At 39.6% G+C, this 21455-nt stretch overlaps 1 long non-coding RNA gene across 1 annotated transcript; it reads left to right on the top strand.

Moving 5' to 3' along the window:
- Positions 1-313: 313 nt before the first annotated feature.
- LOC140500434 (uncharacterized) lies at positions 314-15748 on the top strand. Its single transcript, XR_011965737.1, has 2 exons — positions 314-819; positions 10517-15748. It is a non-coding gene; the product is annotated as an uncharacterized lncRNA (long non-coding RNA).
- The last annotated feature ends 5707 nt before the right edge of the window (positions 15749-21455 follow it).

Here is a 21455-nt window from a genome sequence, read left to right as displayed (position 1 = left end):
TTTTCTCAGATTCTCTAACCTTCCAGTTCTTCAGTCTCTTTAAACGCATTTCCCCAATTCCTTCACTTCAATTTAGTCACACATAGGAGTTATCTCACCATTTCTCGAAATCAAGAACTCTATTTCTCTCTCTGACCATAACCTCCTATCATCCCATTTCTCCCTCCCCATGCCTCTTTCCTCTTAAACTTATCCTTCACCTTCATCATGACCTCCAACCCATCTACGTCTCACTAGTTTCTCAGATCTTTACCCCTGCTCTGATTTATAGTTTTCTCTTTCTAGTTTTGATTCTAAAATCAGCCGATTCAATTCCATGCTGACCTCAAATCCTTCACTCCCTTGTAAAACTGCTCAACCCTTGCCTTTGATCACTTTTCTCTCTGCTTCTATTCACTTGCTACTAAGCATACCTTGGACAACTGACTGGATATATTACAAATTTGTGTTCTCCAACTTCATCTGGCCTCTCACTGCAGCAATGTAGTCCTTTTATTCGTCCCTAGTGGACTCTCTATCTCACTCCCTTATGAAATTATTCCAAAGCTTTTCTTTCCTCCACATTTCTCCGTTTCCTCCTTCTCTCAGCCTCTTACTTTTCTGAGAAAATCAGGTCATTTGTGAGTTCCCCCTTCCTTCTCTTCATTTTAAAACTCTTTGACATCATCACCTACTCTTTCTTTCTCCTTGTTGGTATCAGTGAAGGGGCCATTTTCCTTAAGAAGTTCAGCCTCTCTACATGTGTTCTTGTTCAGAAGATTGATACCTCATTCATCTCCACTTCCCTCTCTTAGGACCTACTATAGTGCCTGACACATGGTAAGTGGTATGTGCTTAATAAATGTTAATTGATTAATTTTTTGATTTTTGCAATATAATAATTTTCCATTATATTTGTGTATCATCAGTTGTTCAGTCGTTCTCTAATTGATGGGCATTCATTTTGTTTCCAATTCATAGCCACTCCAAAAAGTGCTTCTATAGATATTTTTGTACATATTGATCCTTCTCATCTTTCTTTGATCTTTTTGAGGTCTGTACCTGGTGTTGATATCACTGGTTCCTTTAGCTTGCTTTAGTCAGAAGATGGGGAGGGGTGCAGAAAGAAGGATAATAGTTCAAAATTTCTTTCCAAAATGGTTGGATCAATTCATAGTTTCCCCCAAAGTGCATTCATCTCTATTAGTGTGACTTGCTAAACAAGTATTTAAGCAATTTTAATATTCTAGGTGCTGTTGTAAGTGCTGGGGATACAAAGAAAGGTTAAGAAGAGTCCATTCTGTAATATAACCAACAAGTGATCCCTAAGGAATTTGCATTATAATGGAAGAGATAACAATCAATACATTTATTAAAGCCTTCTATGTGTCAGGCACTGGGATAAGCTCTGCGGATACAAAAAGAGGCAAAAGACAGTCCTTGCCCTAGGAACATAAAAGTTATATACAGAGTAGATTGCCTTTCTACAGATAGTAATTTTCCTTTGTTGTCAACTTGTTCAATCTGATGGGTGTGAAGTGGAACCTCAGAGCTGTTATAATTTCCTTTTTTTTCCTGTCAATGATTTGGAATATTTTTCATATAGTTATTGATAGCTATTTCTTTTTTTTGAAAACTACCATTTCAAATCCTTTGACTATTATCTTTCATAAATGAACAGATGGCAAATTCCAGTACTCACAATACAGGCTTCACAATATAATTGACGATTCTACAAAATATTCAAGAACTGGAGCAATATTACAGGCAAAACAGTTATCTGCATCACTGAGACATAAAATTGATCCATAAAAATTTAGAAACAATATATAAAGTTAATTTCACCATGCCAAATAGTCAATTTCCAGAGTGCATGGAATGGAAAGCTTTCAAAATAATAGAGACTTAACTGAAGAAATGAAAAAAAAAATAGGAGCACTATGAAGCACGTATGTCATCCTTGTTTCCCAGTCCTGAAGTTGTTTGGAAAATGCTTTAAATGAACGTGAAGAAGACAGACTTATGTCACAGCCCTTTTGCTCAACTGTAAAAAGCATTTACTTTATCCACCTATACAGTAGTCCACAGAACTTTAGCTGTAAAAGATCAACAGAATCTCAACTGGTTCCAAGACTCTTTCTATCAGAACTCCAATAAACAAGATGAGAATGCAAATCGTCATCACTGATGTCATCATCATCATCATTATCACCATCGTCATCATCAGGCATGATCCTCCTGGCTCTGAGAACCCAGAAGATCTACTGATGATCATTGTTTGTTTTTTTAATTACCCTGGATTCTGTCTGGCTGAACCAAAACTTATTTTCTTTTTCTCCATGAAGACAGTGGGGCTGTTTAACATAGAAAAGGTAGACTTAGTAGGAACAGAATATCTATCTTCAAGTATCTGAAGGAATGTCATGTAGAAAAGGGATTTGATTTACTCTCCTGGGCCTCAGAAGACAGATGTATTAGTGATGGGGAGAAATTTAGGCTTATTATAAGAAAAGACCAAACCAAACCAAAACAAACAAACAAACAAACAATTAGCACTACCCAAAATCAGAATGGATTGAACTGAGAGGTGGTAATAATACTAACAATAAGTACTAGTCTAACATTTATGTAATGGTTTTAAAATATAATCTCATTAGAACCTCATAACAACTACTTGAGACAGTTTTTCCAAGTATTATTATCATTAATATGAGTATATTGTAAAGGGCTTAGCCCAGTGCCTGGCACATAGTGAGTGCTATATAAGTGTTACCTATTATTATTGATTGTCTCCACTTTCAGATGAGTAATCTGAGGTTTAGAGAGATTCAGTGACTTACCCTGATCGCATAACTAATTAGTGTCGAAAGTGGGATTTGAATCCTGTTTCCTTGTCTCCTGGTCTAAGCCTCTATCCACCATTGCATTCTTTTTCTAAAGGGAGCAGGCTGTCTCTCACTGAAGGTCTCTGAGCACAAGCTGGATGAACACTTGTCAGTTTTATTATGGAAGGGACTCTTACTCACACCTTGCTAGGACTAGATGAATTCATGAGGTCTTTTCCATCTGTGAGATTCTATGGTTTGTCTGCTTACCTAATACCCTATTCTACTGAAACTGCAGCTGAGAGTGCAACTCTAATGGGCTGACCATGTTGTTCAAATGCCAAATGTGCTTATGCCTAAAAAACAGAGAATTCATACAAGACACTTGCTCACAGGTCTGAAGGTCTCTCGCTCTCAAGGTCTCTAAAGAACTGAAGGACTGTGGGATCAACTGTGAGACATGGGAGCCACTGGCACAGGACCTCGCACTATGGTGTATCTGCCTCAAAGAAGGTGCTGTGCTTCATGAGCAAAGCAGAATTACGGTAGCTCAACAGAAACATGAGATGTGCAAATGTACAGCCATCTGCACTTCAAATGTTTGGACAGACTATTTGTGCCTGCCTGTGGTAGAGCCTTCCATGCTCGTATTGGTCTGCTCAGCCACAGTTAGACACACTGTACCTTGACTCCAACATAGTGGTGCCATTTTGGTTCTCTTTGAGCATGAAAGACCACAACCAGCCAACCCTGTTCTCCTTTATAAACCACCTCCACAAGGAAGAAACCTTCTTTTAAAAGTATTTGTGTATCCCCTTTGGGTCCAGTGTAGCTTTGCAAGCATATGATTCTTCATAAATTTTTGTTGGATTTAATTTAATCTAACTGAATCAAATCAGAAGGAGAAGGGCTTCTTGTAACTTTGCCCTAATTTCCCCCAAACAAGAGCATCTAAGTAAATTCACTAAAAGAACAGGAGCAGAACTCTCCCTCTGTTTCCCTCCATGTCAACCCTAGTTCTTAGGAAAATTATGAAGTAGTCTCCAATTTTTTCAATACTTTTTATCTTCATTTTCTTTCCACCAATTTTTCCCCCTGCCACCTTTCTGCTGCCCAACGCTTAGGATCTGGCTTTCATTCCTCTCTTCAAAACTTGCTTTCAGGAAAGATTCAGCTAAAATAATTCACACAATAACGTGAACGATTAAATTTAGGTTCGCAGGTAGCTAGAGATAGACAGATAGGTAGATGGATGGATAAATAATCCTTACCCTGTTCCAGGGATTGTGCTAAGTGTTGGGAAAACTTGAAGACAAACAAGTCTTTGCCTTCCAAGATTTTATATTCTCCTGGCAAAGATAGCTGGAGAGAGGAGCAGAGAACAGTTACCCATAAGGGCTCTGTAGAAACTTAAGGAAGTGGCTTGGTGGTCTGATTCTTAGCTAGATAAGGCAAACATCTTCCCTGGCAGTGGGGCTGGCAGTGAGAGCCAAGAATGGAGTCCTAGACTTAGAACTGTAGAGGGCCTCTCCTCTAACCCCTTCATTTTACAGGCCCAGAGAAATGATGTGTCTTGCCCATGGTTACTTGGACAAGTAATTGTCAGAGCTGGGAGTTGAGTCGTGGTCACTTGTTTCCAATTTTAACTTTCTTCTCACTGCACCATGTTTGCCTCATGCAGATATGTTTGCTTTCAAAAGTTGTTCAGGGTGTTGTGGGAGGGATCCCTTTATGGCAAGAGAGATGGGATTAGGGTTATTCCAGTTCTAGCGTTTTATGTTCTAATATTCTTTGTTTTAGGGATCTTCCCCCACTTCAGCATTCTATGTTCTCTGGCCTAAAGTCCTATATTATAAAGATTCTTCCAATAACAGGTTTCAATTATTCTGTACATGTAACCCTAATTAAGGAATTTCAGACATTAGTAAATCAGGACTGGGAGATATTAAAGGTGTGTGGGGTGGGGAAGGAGCAGAAGGAGTGGAGGGAGCCAAGACCACTTTCATAAAAGTGCATGAAATCCCTCAAGCTCCTCCATGTTTGGATATTAAATGTATGTGGTAACTCAAGACTACTGGAAAATAACATGTCAGGGTGAAAATGCCGAGAAGAGTGAAGTCTGTAGAAGGACACTGGGAAGGAAAAGATTCTGGATGAAGTAGATCTGGTGAATGAGGTGTGGCCTGTTGGACTCTGGGAAAGGCTCCAGGTCTGAGCAAGTTTATCAAATTCCTTTCACTACCCACCCATCCCTGCATTTCATAGAAAACAGACAAGAAAAGGCTGGTCTAACACCCATGTCCAGCTCTTCTTAGTAATTTGTCCCACAATATACAAGGTATATTGTTCTGTAATTTAGGATCTTGGTTATGCAGCCAAATCTCATTTAAATGGAATACAGTTCACTAGGGCCCCATTTAATTAACTCCATCTTCCCCTTCAGCGGGAAACACTCCCACAGTACTTAATGTCTGTATCATTTGGGTCTGAGAGAGACAGAGACAAAGATGGAAAGAGGGAGGCGGAGAGGGAGAAAGAGACAGAGAGGGAGAGAGACAAAGACAGATAGAGGCAGGGATGAAGAGAGGAAGACGGAGAGAGGGAGACAAAGACAGAGAGGCAGAGACAGAGACAGAGAGAAAAGAGAGAGCTGGTCTCAAAGCCAAGAAGACCTGGGCTCAAATTCTGGCTGTCACATATCCTCTCTGTGTGACCCTAGGCAAATCCCTTAAACTCTCAGTCTTGTCTCTTCAACTAGACTGGAAACTCCTGGGCAATAATGACGATGTTTTATACTTGTTCAACCATTCTCCGAACTGATGTGGAATTCCTCCAATTCCCATTCTCTGCCACCTCACAAATAGCTGTAAATATTTCTTTGTATATTCTTATGCATCCTTCCTTCATTTTGGGGTAAACACAACAAAGGACTTGGGAGCACAAGACCTGGGCGGAATCTCAGTTTAGCCAGATAACAAAAATAACGACAATTATTATACTATAACATTATATTATAATTATTTATTATAGCCAACATTTACATAGCACTTACTACGTTCTAGACACATGATATTAAGCACTTTATACTTATTTAGTCCTCAACTATCATTATCCACATTTTACAAATGAGGAAATTGAGGTTAGATGGCTCGCTCAGGTTGCAGTTGTCTTGAGGACTGCTGCAAACTCAGATCTTGGGTGGTGGGGAAGCGGCTCTCACCACTGCACTGCCTAGCTGTTTTTTAGTGTTGCCAAGACCTTGGATAATTAAATTCAACAAAAAACTCAATTGCAGTAGCACTTTTAGGTTTACAAACTACTTTCTCCAAACCTCGCTTGCAAGTGGATTATGTAACTTTTATCATCCCTCGTTCACAAATGAGGTAATCAAGTTCAGAGAGGTTAAATGATTTGCAAAGCAGTAACCCTGCTGGCAAGTAGAACCTGATCTGGACTTGTGCTCAAGCTGGGCTTAGGCTCTGACACCTTGCTATAGGGCATTCCAGATTCATCAACTCCTCGTTGGTTCCTTTGTCTCTGTGACTAGGAGTTTGTATCAAAGATTTTAGGAAGTCAGGAAATGATACCTTTTTACTAGGCTGAGAGGGGTATGGGGAAAGGCTTCACCTGCCTCCTTCTCGCCCTCTTTTACAGAAATATTAACCAGTTTCAAAACCAAGGTCCCCTGATACCACGTCCAGTACTTTTCTACCATTTACATGGTTTACAGTATGCAAGTAGGTAGCTACAAATACAGCACCCAGGCCTGGAGTCAAGAAGACCTGAGTTCAAATCCAGCCTCAGACACTTACTAGCTGTATGATCCTGGGCAAGTCACTTAATAACCCTGTTTGCATCACTTCCTTCATCTGTAAAATGAGCTAGAGAAGGAAATGGCAAACCATTCCAGTATCTTTGCCAAGAAAACCCCAAATGGGGCCATGAAGAGTTGGACATGCCTGGAAAACAACTCACCAGCAACAGCACCAAGTGCAAGACAAGATACAAGATACAAAGACCCCCAGGCACACGGAGTGGAATCCCTAGAGAGACTGTGTGCAAGAATTGCCCAGAAGGCAAAGAGCTGTGTGACCCTTGGGCAAGTCATTTAAACTCAGTTTCCTTAACTGTAAGATGAATACAATAAAAGCACTTATTTCCCAAGTTTATTGTGAGGATCAAAATGAGATAATATTTGTAAACACAGCACTGTGCTTGGTGCTTAGTATGTGCTATATGATTACTAACCACTCTTACTTACTACTACTACTACTACTACTACTACTACCACTACTACTACTACTACTATTATAGTGATGGTAATGATTTGTATTTTTGGAAGGAATTTCTACACCTAGCATTACTTTACTGACAAAATAATATACTTAACATATTTACATATTCAGACTTCTGGAATAGTAGTGAGGGGAGAGCAAAATGGACATGTGAAGTTCAAATGGAATAATAAGGGCAGTGCTTTATATTTTGATTCAATTTCACAAACATTTAAGTATTCACCACGTACAAGAACATGGTTTGTAACTTAAGTACCATAAAAACTCTTGTTGAATAGAATTTGTATCCTGATAGCTCCTACATATTATTTATGTAAATGGTTACAAAGGAAGTTGCTCAGTAAATATGCATTAATGATCACATGATGTTAAATGTTACAGCATATAATATGAGAGCTGGGACAGACTTCCTGGATATACTATGACTTTAAATAAATAGATTTTTCAGTTCTTCCCTTTACTGACTCACAGAATCTTAAAGATGGAAGCAACTTCAAAAGATCCTAGAAATCCCAACTGTATCTGAATCATCACCACAGCATCTCCCCAGAATGGCCACCCAGCCTTCTCATGAGTCATCTACAACTTACTTCCATAAAGTTATTATCTAACCATCTCTTTAGGAGACCTCATTATAGGGAAACCCACTCCCTCCCAAAGTAGCTGATTTCTTCTAGGAGTAATACTAATGATTAGGAAGGTATTCCTTACCGTCAGTCAAAGAAATGTGACTTTCCACCTTGTACCCACTGCTCCTAGTTCTGCTCTTCCCTCCCACTCTGGAGTCAAGCACAAATCTAGACCTTCTTCTACAAGACAGTCCTCAAATCTTCTTCCACATGATGTTCTCAAAGACACGTCTTCCTTAAGTCTTGTTTCTAGGTAAAGCATCCCTAATACAATGAAGCATAAAATTGTATATTTAAAGGGAGAAAGCATTTTAGTTTTTTGGGGGGTAGGAATTGAGGTTAAGTGACTTTCCCAAGGTCACTCAGCTAATAAGTGTCTGAGACTAGATTTGAATTCAAGTTCTCTGGACTCGTGGGCTGGTGCTCTATCCACTGAACCCTAGAAGACTCCTTAGGCAGCATGTAATTGAACATCCTGATTTCAAAGTGGACATTGAGGCTTAGAGACATTAATATTTGAAGGACCAGATGTGTCAATTGATGCAAGAATTTAAAAATAATTTTTTATAATTTTATTAAAATTTATTATAATTTCTTCTCTGAAACACTTTAGATACAAATAATTACAAGCAGATATATAATTTTACTTTGAAATAAAAGTTTTCACTATCTCTATAGTATGTTCAAATGCACTGTATCCTTTAAGGATATAGCTTAGTCCTTCAAGATATTCTTAAAATTCCTTGACTTGCTCAAGGTTACACAGATAAAAAGAAGTAGAGCTGGGAATCACAACCAGGCCACTTGACTCCAAATCCATCTCTTTGCATTGTTACACGACGTTTCTCTGGGTCAGATGAGAATTAGTTCTTTCGGTTAAGCTTCATAGGACAAGGTCTGCTGCTGAGGGGGACGGGGAAAAAATGGGAGGACAACAATACGAACACAGAAACATAAATGCAAAATATATACACTTCAAGACATTTCTAGAGGTGAAAGAGAACACTATGCTTTCACTGAAGTTACTGGTAAAAAATGTTAAATAGCACTGGGCTGAAGACAGATATCTTGAACCTCCTGCCAGAGATTTCCCTCCAAGGTTATGCTGCTTCATGAATTCCTTTTTTGGGGGTCTAATCTTTCAACCAGTTCTGAATCTATCTAATATCTATTCTATACCTCTCCACCTTTTCTGTGAAGATGGCAAGACAAACTTTGTCTAAGGCTTGGCCAAGATCTGGGTATTCTCTAGCTATAGCCTACCCTAAATCTACCCATCTATTTGTACTAGTGAAAAGCAACTGAAGTTAGCTTGGCATGAACTTAGGTATCATTTAGTCTGTTCTTGATAAAGCTGTGTTTACCTAGTGATCATTGCTTCCCTTTCTAAATGCTCATAAACCATCCCTTTATTCATGTGTTCTATGATTTTCTGGGGAGGAAGGGGGAGTCAAGCTCATTAGCCCATAGTCTGAAAACTCTTTTTCCTTAAAAAAAAAAGACATATCACATCTGCTTGTCTCTAAATTCTGCAGCTCTTCTCCTATCCTCCATGATTTTATAGAGATCATGGAAAGGGGCTCAGTCAATAGACCTGTAGGCTTCCTTAGTATCCTATTGTGCGGTTTTAGCTCAAGCTTAGGGACTTAAACACACTAAGGGGTAGCTAGGTGCTCTCTTATTATATCCTTCCTTATCTTGGGTTTCAGTTCAATTCTTCAGTCAATTTACAACCCATCATTTTTGTTCTTTTTTCCCTTCCAAAGATCGGCAAAGAAAAAGAAAACAAATTAAGGAATTCTGCTTTCCCTCTATCAGCCATTGTCTTTTTGTCTGTCCTGAGCAGCAGTCTCATTCCTCTTTTGGTTTTCCATTTTTTTCAAAAATAATTAAAATGGTCCTTTTTTGTGCTTAGCATTTATTTGCAGTCTTAGCTAATTCTGACCTTTAGCTTTTCTGACACTATGCTTACTGGACCGTCATCCCTTTGTATCTACCTTCTGTCATATATCCTTGCTTCCATCTTCTGTACATGACTTTAAAAAAAATCTGGGTTAGTTGATGTATCCCTGTGCATCCACTTCAGTTTCTTTACACAGATTTCCCTTTTCCTCTTCATTGGAGTTGTTCCATTTTGAGATTTCAGAACTTCATTACTGAAAATTTCTTATCCTTCTTTAGCTGACTGCTCCTGTATTATTTTAGGACATGGGGCCTTAACTATTCTCCCTCTGTTTTCCTTAATTCTACAGTGCATGCCAGACTATTCTTGACCTTCTCCTTTATCACAAATTTATCCTTATCTTTGTATCAGGGGAGATGGATTTGGTGAATCTCCCATTCCCCAAAAGAATGGGATACTCCATCCATTGGATGATATTACAGGTTGTAGACCTTTGTTATACTGAAGTTCTTCCTATGGAATTGGACACGTACAGTTGATCCCTTGCACACAGGCCCTCTAATTTGGACCCAGTGAGTGGAATTATCTATTTTTAGTTGATTGTATGAGGCTCAGGAGAATGGAGTCTTTTCAAAGGAATTTCCCCTCTGTGATCTAGAAGAGCTTTTAAGAGAAATAGTTCCACCCAATCATTTTGGATGCTTCTCAAGTACCTTTTCTCCCTTGTATTTCAAGAAAAAGTGCCCTCAGTAGAAAATAGCTACTTAGAACCGAAACATAGAGCTATGGGAGACATGCCTTCACATAGTCCAAGATTGGAAGTTCTTAGACTTCTCAGTTGCTGGTGCCTTTACCTGCCTTTCTGTTTTCTTTCTCTGAACACAGATTCCTGAGAATACTCTCCTAAGAAATGGATATTTCCAGCCTTGGAGGTTATCTCCCTGCTAACCCTGAATTTGGGAATGCCTGGATTCCAGATGGTAGAAGGTTCCAGAAGAAGATGGCTTCCTCAATGGCATACTTCTTGGAGAAGACCAGTAGCAGAAGCATCCCACAGCTGGAGGACTAAAGGAAGTCGTATCTTGTCTGACTTAGGGAACCAAACTTTGAGAGTTGCTCAGATAAGGCTATTTGAGTGTATTTTGTCTTCTGTATTTGTTCATGGATGCCACTGAATATTTCCCATCTTATGTAGTTTCTATGGTGAAAGATATAAAAATACCCACATTGTACATTAGTACTTTTGTGGAAAGGGACCCTAATGTCTGCTTTTGGGAAGACCCTAGACCTGAACCATATTTAAATATGACTTTTGGAGATTCCCCTGGAGATTCTTTGGCATTAACGCCCCCCCCCCCCCAACAAGATTGAACCACTGGGGCCATTTGAGCTCAAAGCCCCCAAAATTTAACAAGGAGCCCCAGGGTATATAACTCCATTTCTGTTCCTTTATGCCAGGAGCCTTCAGAGATTGTAAGTTTCTCAAAGGCAGGAAATGTCTCTCTTGTTATCAATGTCAAGAAAATTCAGCCAAAATTCATTAAAAATTCACTACATGTCACTGTGGGGCAGATAGGTAACCCAGTGGATAGAGGGCTGGGCCTGGGGTTAGGGAGAGTCATCTTCCTGAATTCAAATCTGGCCTCAGACACTTATTGCCCATGTGCCTGTGGGCATGCCACATAATGCCCCAGTTTCCTCATCAGTAAAGTGAGCTGGAGAAGGAAATGGCAAACCACTCCAGTATCTTTGCCAAGAAAAGCCCAAAAGTGGGTCACAAAAAGTAGGACACGACTGGAAAACCTAAACAAGCCACAACAATATATCATTGCACTAAGGATACAAAGAAGAATCAAGTAGCCTATCTGCCCCAGAGGGGCTGCTGGTGGAAGAGATAATGTTCATGCACAAAGAACTGTAAGTCAAAGGAACACATAGCAAGTACCATAAGAGAAGTACAACCAAGATTGGAGAGAGATTCACAGGTCAAGGGGTTACTCCTGCTGAGAGCATTGGGGGAAGACTTTCTCCCAGCACATTATTTGAGCTCAGCCTTCCTTTAAGAATGGTTAGGATATGAACAAGTTTGGAAGGAAGGACATTCTTTATGGGATGTCACTTGTAAAGGTGCAAGGGTTGGAAAACTTGAGACATATTCAGGGGATAGTTGAATGAATTCAATTTGTCTGAAAGATAAAGTGTGGGGAGGGTAGCTGTGAGAAAGTTGGAAGTATAATGTAGCCCTTAATTGTGGATGGCCTTGAAAAAGACTGAAGGGTTTGAACTATATTTGGTAAGCACTGAGGAGCCATTGTATCTCCTGCTGAAATTACTATGTCACACAATAAGTCCTTAATAAATGGTTGCTGGGTGGATATTGGCCATAGGGAAGTACTTCCCAACCAGGAAGTAGAAGTAGAAGAAAAACAAATTACAAAATAATAAAACTGTTACAAACACCAGACACTTGCAGGCACCCTATTTTAATTGTCCGTGGATATAGAATTTCAAGTTACTTGAAATCAATATATATGGTTCTGATTGCAGACTTAATCAGGCTACAGAGTCCTTGGCCTTGACTTTCCATCCCAGATCCTTCTCTTTGGCACAGCATAATTATATTTTTCTTAAGCAAACCTTCTGTTTTAGTGTTTGGGGGCTTTGTTTGCAATTCCCTCACTTTGGCCTTGTTCCTTTGCTCTAGGAGGAGGCTACACTGAGGGAAATGTTCTGGGTAGCCCAAGCAGCCACTTCAGCTTCTTTCCAGCACAAGTATCTGGCTTCATTTAGGCCAAGGTCCTTACTACTAACCTTCTTTTCCTTTTACTCAATCCCCCATGCCTGGGAAACTACTCTCCAAATACCATGTAACAGATCTGGGCACAGTGACAGAGGAATAAATGAGCTTAGAGACAGGCATCTCTAAGCTGAGCCTGGACCTCTTTGCTTCCAATCTAAGTGTACCTCAGGGCTATAGAGCAGCACAGACCATGACCCAGGCCAAGGGTGGTGAACCTGTGGCCTCAAGGCCACATATGGCCCTCTAGGTCCTCAAGTGTGGCCCTTTGATTTGAATCCAAACTTCACAGAATAAATCCCCATAATAAAAAGATTTGTTCTGTAAAACTTGGACTTAGTCAAACGGCTGCACTTGGGGACTTAGAAGGCCACGTGTGGCTTGGAGTCCACAGGTTTCCCAACCTTGCCCTAGACCCTCACCAGTACATTACTCTGTGCTCACTACAATGAATTCAGAAGAGAGAAAAGTCCAGGGCCCTCCAAATTACAGTTGCCTCCATCACACCATTCTGTCTCTGTCTCTGTCTTTCCTCATTGTGAGAGAAGTGTTTTGGAAGCTGTGAGGGACTTTGTAAATATGAGCTGTCTCTTTTTTCTTCTTTCGCTCTTCTTCCCTTGGGCCATAACCACCCCTATTTTTCTCTGCCAGTCTCCTTTTTCAGGAACATTACAGATGCCTTGTTTCACCAGGAAGCATCATCTTGATGCCAAGGGACTACATTATTTTTGGTTTTAATTGTGAGTAGAGAAGCATTCTGTGGCAGCAGGGTGCTTTATGAACCCTTTGACGGGGGATTTGAAAATGGATATTGCACTCAGAGGACATTTAAAAGGAGGAGAAAGAGAGGACAAGGGAGCATGTGACTCCTGAATTTCTCCATAGGCATAGCTTGGAAGGGAAGGATGGGCAGTCACAATGAGTCAGGAATCAGATCTTTCACCTGGGAAGATTCATTATGTTCTTTTCCAGCCTGTTACCCTTATTTTTTTTTTTCCCAATGTAATTTATACATTATTCAAACCCCTCTGCCCTGACATATGAGATGTGGGATTTCTAGTGGCAGAAACCAGTGGCAATGACTGATCTTTCTTGCAAAATTTCCAGTCATCATTTAGAAGCCAGTTGTCTAGCCTATACCTGAACAAAAATATCTTCTACAACATTTCTGACAAGTAGTCATCCAGGTTATACTTGAAGACCCCTAATAATGAGAAACTCATTATGGTTAGAAAGTTTTTCTTTAAAACTGAAATTCGGTACTTGACAATAGTCTGTCCTGGGTCCAGGAATTCCAGAGTCTAACCCAGAGGTCATATAATGAATTTTGTCTTGCCAATAACTGTGTGTTTGTGACTGACATAGTTTAGCTAAGGGTGATGTGAAACTTTATTGATCCCTTCTGGGTCAGCAGACCTGGAGGTCATTCTCAATTGAGGAAAATCAATCAATTAATCCACAAGTGTTTCTGATCAATGTAAGAGAAAACAAACAAACAAACCCAAATAAAACCCTTCTTGTTTAAAGCTACATAAAAGTAGAAAGGGCAGCGACTCATGGGAGGGCTTCAAGCAAAGGCTGGGTGACCATTTGTCAGGTATGTTATTGGAGATTTGTACTCAGGTGATGACTGAGCTAGATGGATGACCTATGAGACCGTCACAGTGGAAATAGCATTGGCTCTGAAATCAGAGGTCCTGGATTCAAATACCACCTTTGTTGTATGTGACTTTATGCAAATCATTTCATCTCTCTGTGCCTCAGTTTCCTCTTTTATAAAATGAGAGTTGTAAAATAGTTGAATTGGTACTCTCTGCACCCTCTTCCACTCCTATAATTCCAACTAAGACTGAAATTATTTTCTGGCCCCTTTTTTCTCTTTGTCTTGCTTTTAGAAATACCAGTTCCTGCAGGCGATAGGAAGGATATTGCCCCAGGTAGGAATTTTCTTATAGTTCTGATTATACAGTTCATTATCAACCTTTGCCCACTCCATGGTCAATTTCTCCCTTCCCCTGAATTTATCTTGAAGTCTCTTTCCTGAGTCCATGTCCTTCCCTTCTTCTGGGTATAAGTTCCTCCAACGAGTTCTGATTCACCTTCTCCTGAATGGTTTTTTTAAGTATCTAATTTTTGCAGATTATACCTATTATAAGATTCAAATCTCCTTTTATAGAATATCGCTGTTCTTTATATATTTTCCAACTTTATAGAATATCTGTATTCTTCCATGGGAGTGTTTATCAATGGCATTCCCAACATGGAAACAAGAATTAGCCACTTCTTTCTCTTTTCTATCCTTCCATCTGCCTCCTTGCCCATTCTCCTATAGGCTGTCTACCTCCCCAGAGATGACAAGAGTTATTTTCCTTTTCCTTTCATTGTTAGCCTTTTATATTCGACACTATCTTCTTTCCTGCCTTCTCTTCTTTTAAGTGGTCTGCTATTCTGTAATTTAAACCCACACAAAAAATGTTTATTTACCTGTAAGTAGAGTGCTATGAGGTGTTGTCTGTGATATTTCAGGCCTGTTTCTCTATTTTTCCTATCTGACTTCTGCTGTTACCCTTGTCTCCTTGTAAGTATTTAGAAATAAATTTCTTAATGATATTACTGCTGCTTTTTTGTTGTCACTGTCTTTGATTATGTTTCTTGATATTTGGTTACCTTTCTTGTGTACCTGTTGCCTGAGGTATTTGAAAAGCAAACATTTTCTTCTGGTCTGGCTTTCTTTCTAGGGATCTTTTGAATACTTTTAAAGATTGAATGTCCATCTTTTTTTTCACTTGATGGTTAGGCTCAGATTTTCAGGGTAAGTCACCTTGGCTAATAGCTTTTCCTCCTTTGTGCTTTAGAATGAGTGATTCCATTTTCTCCCATAGTTTCAGGTGAATACAGAATAGTTTTGTATTCTTTAAATTTCCTTTTCTTTATACTTAAAGATCTGCCTTCTATTCATTTGAAGAATGTGTTTATTCATGAAATTGTGAAATTCAGTCACTATGGCTTAGAGTTTGCAGAACAGGTTTTTTTTTCCCTAGAAGTAATCTATGGACTTTTGATTGGCACTTTGTTTTTTATGTACTAAGGTTCTGGGCAGATTTCTTGTATAATTTTTTGCATTATGGAATTTAATTTTTTTGTTGTTGTTTGTTTTTGTTTTTATGTGGTGTATTCTGAAAGACCTATAATCCTTAAGTTGCTTTTGTGGATTCTGACCTCAAGGTCAATATGTTTTGATGGAACATAATTTAAATGTATTCTAAGTGCCAGGCACTGTGCTAAACACTAGAGACACAAATAAAGCAAGCAAGACCTTCCATTTTGTAATAAGAGAATTTCTGGCTTAATTTTCTTACTGCCATTTACTTAGGACAAACAAGCCACATAACTGGCTAGTTCTTTCTTTACCTGTCTGCAAAATCCAGTTTGAAATATCAAGTGTAGCTCTGATGTTCACCTGCTAGTTTCCTGTTGTACCTGATAAAGATCTTCCCCTTCTGCCATCTATTCTTTGGTCTATAGTTTGTTATCTTCCCTTATTTGTCTTTGAAATTCCATTTACACACCCAGGTTATGTAACCAAAACCTATATAATGCAACTTAAAACTGATGCTCAGGGCTCATTGACCCGTTTTGTATATGATCAGTAGAGCCTGTGCTCTGAGGATAATACTCTGCAGTCCCTATGTCTGTATCATCGATTGTATAACTGGCAGTAGTACCCAATCAATAAACCCTTAGACAATTTTTGTCAGTTCTAAAGGGAGAAGACATCACATAAAGGGAATTGGAAAGAAGGGGACACATAGAGGCATGGGATGGAGCAGGCAAGGAAATGGCAACGAGGTTTTGGCCCCTGGAAAGTTAAGGCACAAGCTCTCTTATTAGAGCAAGGGACCCAGAATTGTACCTGGTTACTAATGGGGAGGAGGCAGAAATAATGATAGAAGACCATATTAAAGAGTCCAAATTTTATTGTCTACTAAGCACAGACCCCAATGGTGGGTACCCAGTCAGATACAAATGAAGCAGTGTTCATGCCCTCACCTTTATAGAGAAATGACATCTTTTATCACCAAATTTGCTTGGCCTTTATTTTAGAGACTTTGGGAAGAGAATTAAATCCAACATTTATTAAGCCCCTACTCTGTGTACAAGGTCCTGTTCTAGTCTGAGGATACAAAAAAAAAATGAAAGAGTCCTTGCCAGTCCTCAGGAATCTCAAAGTCTTAAAGGAAGAGACAATTTATGTAACAAAATAAAGCATAATAATTAGCATAAAAAACTGCTAAGGGATCAGATTAGATAGGAGCTTACTTCAATATCCTAGAAGAGGGGTGGAACAATGGGAATGATCACAAAAATGTCAAAGAAAAAGTTCAAGATCAAACGTTGACTGGCATGAAAATCCATTTTCTCTGGATCAGAGAATTGGTCACAGAAGAGTTCCTTAGGAATCCAGTTACTGAGTACTTGGGGTATCAAGGTAATCTTGGTCCTAGCAGCAAGACTGATTAGATTAGAATAGCTGAGTTACTGGTCCAGAATGCCTTATCTAGTCTTCCTGCCTAGAGTTGAGCTTAGTTGTAGGGTTGTTAAATCATCTTCTCTTTGGGGATGGACTGGGCTGGGCTAGGAGGGAATGGGATGGGATTTTGATTTGATTAGAGAAAAGAAAAATTGGACAAAGAGAACCAGTCTTGTTTTCTTCCTATGAAGCAAAAGGCTTAATTTGGTGCAATGATTGAGTTGACATTAAAGCTTAAATGACCTTCTGGGAGCATTTAAAGAGACACCAAGGGTGCTCAGCTCAACAAGCCCTGCCTCAAGGTAGTACACATGTACAGCCCACTTTATGAAGGCCTTTATGAGTAATAATGGTTTGAAGCCACCTAGGATGGCTGAAGTAGAGGATTCATTAATGATAATGGTATTAATAAAGAATAGCAGCAGTATTTTACAAATACATGTCACTTTCAGATTTATAAAGAGCTTTCAGAAATATTCTCTGACTTCATAATTATAGGATATTGGAACTGAAAAGGACCTTAACATCATCTTGGTTCAAAATCATCGACCTCAACATTGTCATTTTACAGATAGGGAATGGACAACTAGAGTTGGACTAAGAAAACCCATCCCCACTCACCTTATATCCTGTGTACAACTTGTTTGTACTTGGTTGTTTGAATATTGACTTCCTCGTTGAGGTAAGAGACTGTATTTTGCTTATTTTTGTATCCCAGTACTGAATACAGTGCTTGGCACACAGTAGGTACTTAATAAATGCTTATTAATTGTTGTTAAGTTTGTCCTTCATTCTGGAAGAGGCCATGACATCAAGATGATGACATGATTTCTAGTTGACTTTGAGTTGAGTGAGGGAGGGTTGTGCAAGGTCACCAACCTCACTTTCTTCTTCTGAGCCTTCTGGGTCCAGGGGCTTGATATTCATCAGGATGATTGGAGATGGCTCAGGATGCAGTGGGAGACCCTGGCTCTTTCAGGATACAGTCTTATAGCATTCTCACTTTGAGTGAGATACACCCATTCAATGACTGACTGAAGAAGAGCTATGTTTTAAGTCCTGCTGATTAATGAGCTGGGAGATTTTTGATCAATTTCTCCAAATTTGTTTCCTTACCTATATTAAATGGGGATTATAATGTTTGGGTTTCCTACACTATGGGTCTTTTATGAAGAAAATGGGTAACTTTGTAAACAATGAAGTATTCTATATAAATGACATCAGGACCTGTGATTTCCATGGTGTTAGGGACCTGTGGGTGTGAGAGAGAGGAAACAGTCTGACTCTACCCAAGCAGATTGCAACAGGTTCTGCAGACTGGTGTTTTAGGAGAGAGTTGCCTGGGGCTTTGACAAGCTAAGGAGCTTATCTCAAAGTCACAGTGAGAACTTGAAACAAGGTCTTCCTGCCCCAGAGGCTGGCTTTTTATCTCCTACTGTAACACAACACCTCTCAAATTATGATAATAATAACCAATATTTATAGAGCACTTTATACATGTTATCTTATTTGATTAGAGCCTCATAGCAACCCTGTGAGGTAGGTGCTATTATTGGACCCATTTTACAGATGAGGAAATTGAGAGCAGAGAGAATTCAAGTGACTTGGTCACCAACCAGGATATGTCAGAGGCAGAACTTGAAAAAGTCTTCATGACTCGGTCAGTTCTCTATCCACTGTTAAACCACAATGTTTCTCACGTAAATATTACATATCAAATATTAGTTGCTGTTAGTCTTTTCTTTGCCCTATCTTGGAATCTTACAAGTCCTATCAGTGGCAATTCCTATAACTAGAAGAGAAAACTCTGCCTGCTTCCCATCCTTCCTAATATATGTTTTATATTACATATATTACTATATGTACTATATAATAATATATAGTATATAGAAATATGTATTATATATTTTATATGTAATATAAATTATTATAATTTATTACTAATAGGGGAGGGGTCACCCAGGATAGAAATGTAGGCATTATACCGGACTCCTTGCTCACACTTACCTGCCATATCCAATCTGTTGTCAAGGCCTATTGGTTTTACCTTGGCAATATCTCTCTTACATTGTCCTCCTCTCTTCTCTGACACAGTGGCCACCTTAAAGTTCTCATCACCTGAATTACTGCAATAACCTTTTGGGTGGTCTCCCTGCCTCAAATTTCTCCCCACTCCAGTTCATCCTCCATTCAGATGCCAACATGATATCCCTAAAACATAAAACATATCACGTCCTACTCAGTAAACTCCAGTGGCTCCCTATTACCTCTAGGATCTAATATAAAATAGTCAGTTAGGTTTTTAGAAGCTTTTATTGTCTGGTCCCTTCCTATCTTTCCAATCTTCTCATAATTTGCTCCTTGACACACACTCTGTGAGTTAGCTACACTGGTCTATTTGTCAAACCCGGGATCTTTCTAAAGACATTCCATCTTTCTGCCTCTTTTCTCTTCTTTAAATTGATTTAGTTTTAGTTTTCAATATTCACTTACATAAGTTTTACATTTTCTACCCCTCCACTCCCCCTCTCCCAAACAGTGAGCAATCTGAAATAGACTCTACATATACATTCCCATTAAACATATTTTCACATTAGTCATGTTTCATAGAAGAATTGTGTGTGTTCATCCTTCGTTGCCAAAGAAGACCATGCTGTCAGAGAAATGATGACATGACTTGCACTTGACTTTGTTGTGAATGAGGAAGGGCTGTGCAGGTCACCAGCCTCACTTGCCCTCCAGAGCCATCTGAATCCAGTGACCAGATATTCATCAGGATGACTGGAGATGACCCAGGATGAGGCAGTTGGGGTTAAGTGACTTGCCCAAGGTCATACAGCTAGTGAGTGTCAAGTGTCTGAGGTGAGATTTTACTCCTGCACTGGTGCTCTATCCACTGCACCACCTAGCTGCCCCCATAGAAGAATTAGGAACCACAAGAAAGAAAAAACAAAACAAAACAAAGAGAGCAAATAGTATGCTTTGACCTGCATTCAGACTCCATATCTCTTTCTCAGGATGTGGATGGCAGCTTCCATCATGAGTCTTTGGGAGTTTTTCCCCTCTTGTCTTTTCTACGAGATGCCCAGAATGCTCCCCCTCCTCACCTCTGCCACCTGACTTCTCTGGGCTCCTTCAACACCCAGACCGTATTCTTAAATCCCATCTTCTCCAAAAGGCCTCTCCTTGTTCTCTCACCTGCTGCTAGTGCCCAAGCTTTGAGGATTATCTTCCATTTATCCTGTAGTAATCACTTAGGTACAAGTGATTACATAGCTGTTTGCATGTTGTATTCTCCAGTGCCAGCTCCTAGAGGCAGGGATGGTGTTTGCCTTTCTTTGTATGCTCAGTGCTTAGCACATATTTGTTTTTGAGTCATTTCCTGTCTACTTTCTGTGACCTCATCTGGTGTTTTCTTGGCAAGGATTTGCCAAAGTGATTGGCCATTTCCTTCTCCAGCTCATTTTACAAATGAGGAAACTGAGACAAACGGTGAAGTGACTAGCCCAGGGTCACACAGCTAATAAATATCTGAGGCTGGATTTCAAATCAGTTCTTCCTGACTGCAGGCTTGAGCACTCCATTCACTGTGCCACCTGGCTGCCTGCTTAGCACATAGTAAGTACTTAAATACTTTTTGACTGATAACTTATTGATTATGAGTCTGGTGACAAAATGTATCTTTTCAAGCCTATTCAAAGGTTATCCTGGCGAAGTTCACAGAAGTTGAGCAATAGGTTGTCTGGAGGCTGATTAATTTTTTTTTCTTTCAATCACAAATCTCAAAAACCAACTAGTAAATTCAATAGTTTTAATCTGTGTTGGCGGAGGAAAAACCCACAGCAATGAAACTGAAGACTGTGGAAGTATATCATATTGTGATGGAGCATGGCATTATGAATAGAGGTCTAGCCTTGGACTCAGGAAGACCAGAGTTCAGGTACTACCTCTAACATATTCTACATACTTGACCAGGGGCAAGTTATAGGATCATAGGTCTAGAGCTAGAAAGATGTCAGGACCCATCTAGTCCAGCCCTTAAGCCTCATTTTACAAATGAGGAAACTGAGTCTCAATGAAGTTAAGTGACTTAGTCAAAGTCTCGTAGGTAGTTAATTATCAGAGATGGAATTTGAAAACACATACTCTGACACTAAGGGCAGCTGGGTGGTGCAGTGGTTAGACTCTCCTTAATAAAAGGAGAAGTTCTGTGAAGTTTGGATTCAAAGGGCCACACTTGAGGCCCACACTAGAGGGTCACATGTGACCTTGAGGCCACAGGTTCCCCACCCCTGGGCTAGAGCATTGGGATTGCAGTAAGGAAGATCTGAGTCAAAATCCAGCCTCAGACACTTACGTGTGATCCTGAGCAAGTCACTTAACTTTGCCTCAATTTCTTCATCTGTAAAATGAGCTGGAGAAGAAAATGGCAAACCATTCCAGTATCTTTGCCAATGAAATCCCAAATGGGGGTCACAAAAAGTCAGACATGACTG

Source organism: Notamacropus eugenii, chromosome 4 (genome assembly GCF_028372415.1).
Source record: "Notamacropus eugenii isolate mMacEug1 chromosome 4, mMacEug1.pri_v2, whole genome shotgun sequence".
Taxonomy (NCBI): Eukaryota; Metazoa; Chordata; class Mammalia; order Diprotodontia; family Macropodidae; genus Notamacropus; species Notamacropus eugenii.
Note: the sequence above shows the minus strand (reverse complement) of the source record. Positions and strands in the feature narration are given on the sequence as shown.